At 45.2% G+C, this 6,000-nt stretch overlaps 1 protein-coding gene across 6 annotated transcripts in view; it reads left to right on the top strand.

The window, feature by feature from the left end:
- The window catches only part of LOC123745325 (GTPase-activating protein CdGAPr), a 427,987-nt gene that overhangs the window by 363,128 nt on the left and 58,859 nt on the right, over nucleotides 1–6,000 (top strand). The window lies entirely within an intron of this gene.

The raw sequence follows: 6,000 nt of genomic DNA on the forward strand, positions 1-6,000 counted from the left end.
TCTCATTACCCCCATATGGAATAGGGTGCGTCTCTCCGGTGACCTGACTGGCCTATCCGACAGTGGGTGACATGAATATGGGATAGTGTGGATAGTTCTGCTCCCTGGCCCTAGATCAGATAACCTTTTAGGGGCTTAAACTGACCTATCGACATTTGACATTTAGAAATTGGTAAAAACATATTAAATTCTTTAAATTGCCTATTGTTGCCAGGTATCTATTTTTTTAAAAGCTTTATGTATCAATATCTGCTTAATGTTACTAGTGATTTGTCATCTTTAGTGACGCGTCCCCTATAACTCAATATCTTCTGTCACGTGATTAGCATAATTACTTTACGTTCATAATCTTTTTAACTCGTCCAAAATGTCGAATGCTGCAGTGAATCGCACAGCAACCGTTGACTTACCTAGAGAATAGTACAGCAACCGTTGACTTACCTAGAGAATAGCACAGCAACCGTTGACTTACCTAGAGAATCGCACATCAACCGTTGACTTACCTAGAGAATCGCACAGCAACCGTTGACTTACCTAGAGAATAGCACAGCAACCGTTGACTTACCTAGAGAATAACACAGCAACCGTTGACTTACCTAGAGAATAGCACAGCAACCGTTGACTTACCTAGAGAATAGCACAGCAACCGTTGACTTACCTAGAGAAGAGCACAGCAACCGTTGACTTACCTAGAGAATCGCACAGCAACCGTTGACTTACCTAGAGAATAGCACAGCAACCGTTGACTTACCTAGAGAATAGCACAGCAACCGTTGACTTACCTAGAGAATAGCACAGCAACCGTTGACTTACCTAGAGAATAGCACAGCAACCGTTGACTTACCTAGAGAATAGCACAGCAACCGTTTACACACACATTTTGGAGATGCGGAGACAGTAGTAACCATTTAAGTTGCTTGCACGTATGGGACTACTGCGTTACGGGCTATTCATGCCCGTGCCACCTCTTGCGTGGCTTATTCTTTATCAATCGGACTACTGCAGTAGGCGCTGCTCGTTGGCTCGGGTTTACAACTCTCCCCGCTGGTGGGCGCGGCAAGCACCTGACAGCCAGACGGACACGCAAACAGGTGAAATCGGTAGTTCGGTTATCACTGTTCTCCGATGCTTGTTTCACCTTCCTTGATAGCAGTGAGGTAAGGGGGTAGGTTTGTGGGGTGCGGGGCGCATTTTATCACTGCTTCACCCTATAACCCTCCTCCTCCTGCACCCCCTTTTCCCTACAAACACCCTCCTTCTCCCCACCCACCCCCAAAACACCCTCTTACCGCCTCCAACCTCTCCCCCCCCCCCAACCCCCACCCGTGCACACATAAACTTTTCCCGTAACAGGTGGGAACAGGAGTAGACGTCTGCCGACACCTGCTAACAAGCTTAGAGCTTTTCCTTTCTTATAGCTCATGCTAAGCCTTACCTTTCTAGTTTTCCCTGAAACACGACCCGCCAATCTGTTTACATCCAGGTCCTGAATTGCTGTTGAGTGTATGGACAGTTAAGGAGCGGTGCCCGGTCAATCCTCCCCGAGTTGACGCTGGGTGAGAGTAGGATAAGGCTTACCATAAACTCTGGGAAGGGAAAGCTCAAAGAAGACGATTGATTGATTGGTAAAGATTAAGCCACCCAAGAGGTGGCACGGGCATGAATAACCCGTAATCATAGAAGACATAAGGCATCTGTTCTTGTACCCACCTGTTTAAAAAAAAAAAAAAATGCGTGACTGTAACTCCCAGGTCAACTACCGTCCATCCCCACGATGGAAAATAACCCAGAACAGCCAACTTCCGGACACTTGACTGTTCGGCGAAGAGAGCATGAAGTGAAAGGATACTGTTCGGTGAAGAGGGGCATGAGGTGAAAGGAAACTACCCCAGTTTGTTTCTGTTCTGGTGGGATTTACTCTGGGTCTCTGTAGTGTGAATCGAGAACGTTCACCACCACTAGACCACAGGACCTCGCATGCTGCAACTTGTTCCCTTAGTACGACCGTTTCTTGACGTTGGGAACGCCCACGAGAACGGGCTACATATATATATTATACAATATATATTAATATTATATATATATACATAAATTTCAGTATCATGGCTAACAATTATGCGGTTCTTCGTGTATGTCCGCTTACATGTCTGTCCCTCCCACCACACACGTGGTAACATTTTGTCGAGAGTTGATTGTTTATACATGTGTGTGTGCTCAGCGTGGCACTCCCTTCAAGGCTGGAACACTGACATTCTCGCCCACCCCACACTCGCATCTTCCACACCACACTGACTGTGCTCACTTAGTTGTACTCCCCTATTTGTGTTTGCGGGGGTTGAGCTCTGGCTTTTTGGTCCCGCCTCTCAACTGTCAATCAACTGGTGTACAGAATCCTGAGCCTACTGGGCTCTATCATATCTACACTTGAAGCTGTGTATGGCAAACCTTTGAACCTTTCCCAGTTTAGTCTTATGCTTGACTAGATGCTGGGGCTACATACTCCAGGATTGGTCTGACATAGGTGGTATACAAAGTTCTGAATGATTCCTTACACAAGTTTCTAAATGCCGTTCTTATGTTGGCCAGCCTGGCATATGCCGCTGATGTTATCCTCTTGATAACTGTGGGACTCTGTGGAGGCTGACTCTATACACAGTTTCAAATGTAGATATGATAGAGCTCGAGAAGCTCAGGAATCTGTACACCAGTAGATTGACGGTTGAGAGGCGGGACCAAAGAGCCAAAGCACAATGCCCCGCAAACACAACTAGGTGAGTACACACATTGCCTGGTGGCTGGGTGGACACTTCGGGCTCACCATAGTCCGTGCTGCTCGGAGCTGTTGTTCTGAGTAGCTCAATCTAGAACAACATGAGTGGACAGCGCTCGGGGGGTCGTAGTCCTAAGGGCTCGGGTTCGATTCCCGGTCGAGGCAGAAACAAATGGGTAGATTTCTTCATCCTGATGATCCTGTTCACCCAGCAGTAAATAGGTACCTGGGAGTTAGGCAGCTGCTAACCTGGAGATTGTGTGTGTGTGTGTGTTAGAGAGAAATATATGCAGTACACATAATGGACGAAAAATAGTTTGATTAAACAGGCGGGGTCCAAGAACTAATAGGTCGATTCTTCAGGCACAAATATTAAATACACATACTTGCCAATCTGTTTTTTTTTTAATTCTTCAGGATATGAAAATGTATAATTTTCTGTGTGGCAGTTGACAAAACCCTTTGATATTAAGCAGTATATACTTACCAAAGATCGCGTTGCTTTTCAAATGATGTTATCTTTACTAACACTATTAGAAAGAATTTGAATCTTGGGGAGATTTGAAATACAGTAGTATAAAATGTGGCATTAAATATCCGACATGTATTTGGCAACTGTCAACCCAATATGGCGTTATGAGACAACAACGTTTATACTGGCATGTTTCCTGCCTCCTACCCCAGTCATCCTTCTCCCTCCCCCTTCATCCCTCTCCTCACCCTCCATTTCCCCCCTCTCACCCTTCATCTATACATTTTCTCCTCACCCTCCATCGTCTCTCTTCTCTTTCACAGCTCCCTCTTTCGTCACCCCTTGAGTATCACGCCCTCCCCTTCTGCCTTGATTACCCCGCACACTCTGTCCCTGCTCCCCCTCCCACACTCTTGGTTCCTGCCCCTTTCCCACCCCCCTCTCATACACTCGATTCCTGAACCTCTTCCTAATCCCACACTGTTCCTACACATCACCCCCCCTTACACTATCACCACTCCTCACTATAGATTCCTGCACCTCTCTCATCCCCCCTCACTCTAGATTTCTGCACCTCTTCCATCACTGTTCCACCACTCTCCCAACGTTGTGGCCTTGCTGTTGTCTCTGGTTACTAAGGGTGTTGGCATCTGGTGACTCATGCTGCTGGGGGAGGAGGAAATGAACAACATACAACGACGCTGTAGATGAGGCTTTTGTACTGTATAGACCTATAGGTCAATTGTCGCCTTACATTATGTAACCAGATCTTTTCATAAACAGTTTAAATCTTAGGATCTGTTGCTGTTTGTATTTCTGTATGTAATCCTTTGTAATGCTTCGTAATCCTTTGTTGAATGGGAGAAACCGCATCAGTGCAGTGTAAATATTGTGGTTAGGAGAGCTGGAGGAAATATTCTCATCGGTGTGGGAGATAAAAATGTCGATGTTATGAACAAAGACTATTCTTTGTTCATAACTTTTATGTTGTGATAGCAGTTTAGAACGATTCTCTTACAGGACTGGTAGTCGGGTTCCCATCTGCTTGAATTTGGTTCCTAATTCGGTTAAAACAAGTTTTTTTTTCCGAGTATGACCATATCGCCGTTTTTTTTTAACAAAAGCCAAACATGTTTTACAGATACGCCGCCAATTGTGAAAGATGATCCTTCTGTGTCGAGTCGTGGCGAGAGAGAAAACTTTGAAAGATAAGCTCACGAGTGAATTTCGGTCCCGGTTAGGCTACGGCGCTCCAAGCGGAAGTTGAGGTTGTGGGGGGTAAAGCAAGATGATCATTGATGCCTGTCGCTGTCTCAAGGCCACTAAAGCAGGTGCTGAAGGGTGTAGTAACTTTAAAGTTCCCCAGTGAGACTGGCAATTACGGCTTGTATATTTGGATTGGGTGGTTATAGATAGGAGCAGCCTCGTTTTGGGCCAAGAGACCTTCTGCAGTTACCTTTGTTCTTATGTAATAATAGTATCAGAAGGTTGCCAGGGATATGGCACTCGGATATTAGAGGCTTGTGGCACTGGGAGAAGACTTGGGATTTTGGGGAATGTGCATTTTAAGGGAATAAAGGATGCTAGTAATGGGAGATGGCTGGGGATGAATAGAGGACGGTGATGACCAATGTTTGTGGCGGGGGGAGTGGGGGAGGGGTGATGCTGCTGCATCTAGAGTGGATGCTGCCACTGAGAGGGGGGGAGGAGGAGGGGGCTATGGTGATGGTGCCACATGTTGAATGATGGCATATGAGTCAGGCCCGCAGTTCCTCCTTCATTGATTGTGGTGCTCTGCAGTCGCATCACTGCCGCCTCCCTCACTCACTCTCTCCTTCGCCGCTCATTCTTACCATTCTTGATCAGTATATCTCGATCTTAGGCATACCTTCACCACTTACATTCACCATCATTTTCAAATCACTATCGCTCCTATTGTCTCCTTGCTCATCATTCACTCACTGCTGTTCCTCATCTCCTCCTTTCGTCAGTTTTTTTCGTCTCACGTTCTCTATATTTCTCATTTTTAATTAAGACTAGGATTCATTAGGAATGACGCTGCAATTCCTTAATGAAGCTGTTAACTAGGCGTTATCATACATCTGCTCCTCTGAAGCCTAGCACTCGAAACTAATCTATTTAATGAGTGTTATTAGCTTTCATTTGATATAGATTTTATTTATGTTAATGTTAGGCACAAGGTTTACTAACACTTGTGTTATTCACGATCTTTGGATCGGAGTTACTGTTTCTTAACACGCTAGGCAGGAAACAGTTGTTGGTGATGTATATTAGATTTCAGCCTGGACCTTGTGGAAGTCAGTGGTGGAGCCGTATGTGAGCCAGGGCTTTATTAAGAAAATTAATGTTGAAGGAAACGCCCAATACATGTTTAAGTGTATTAAAACCTAATTTTAACCCCCCCCCCCCCCCACAGAAAACACATTGGGTCCTTCCTTCACCTTAATTCAAACACTAACGGCGTTGTGGCAAGTTTCTCAAAGAAAATTAATATTGGTAAATCCTGTTACAAAAGAGCTTGAGGTTATGATGATAACGAAGACCTAAACTTAAGCCAAGTTCAAGTTCAAATATGTTTGAGACAAGATAAATACATCTCAAAGGGATAGAGTAGCTTAGGCTATTTCTACCCCCACCTAACCCAAGCCTTCAGTGTTGCGAGCGACAAGGTCAGTAGGCTACGCGGCTGGACTTGTGTTAGTAAGAGGAATACTCAGGATATTTTGCAACTCATCTG

The sequence above is a fragment of the Procambarus clarkii genome, chromosome 44 (genome assembly GCF_040958095.1).
Source record: "Procambarus clarkii isolate CNS0578487 chromosome 44, FALCON_Pclarkii_2.0, whole genome shotgun sequence".
In the NCBI taxonomy this organism is placed as follows: Eukaryota; Metazoa; Arthropoda; class Malacostraca; order Decapoda; family Cambaridae; genus Procambarus; species Procambarus clarkii.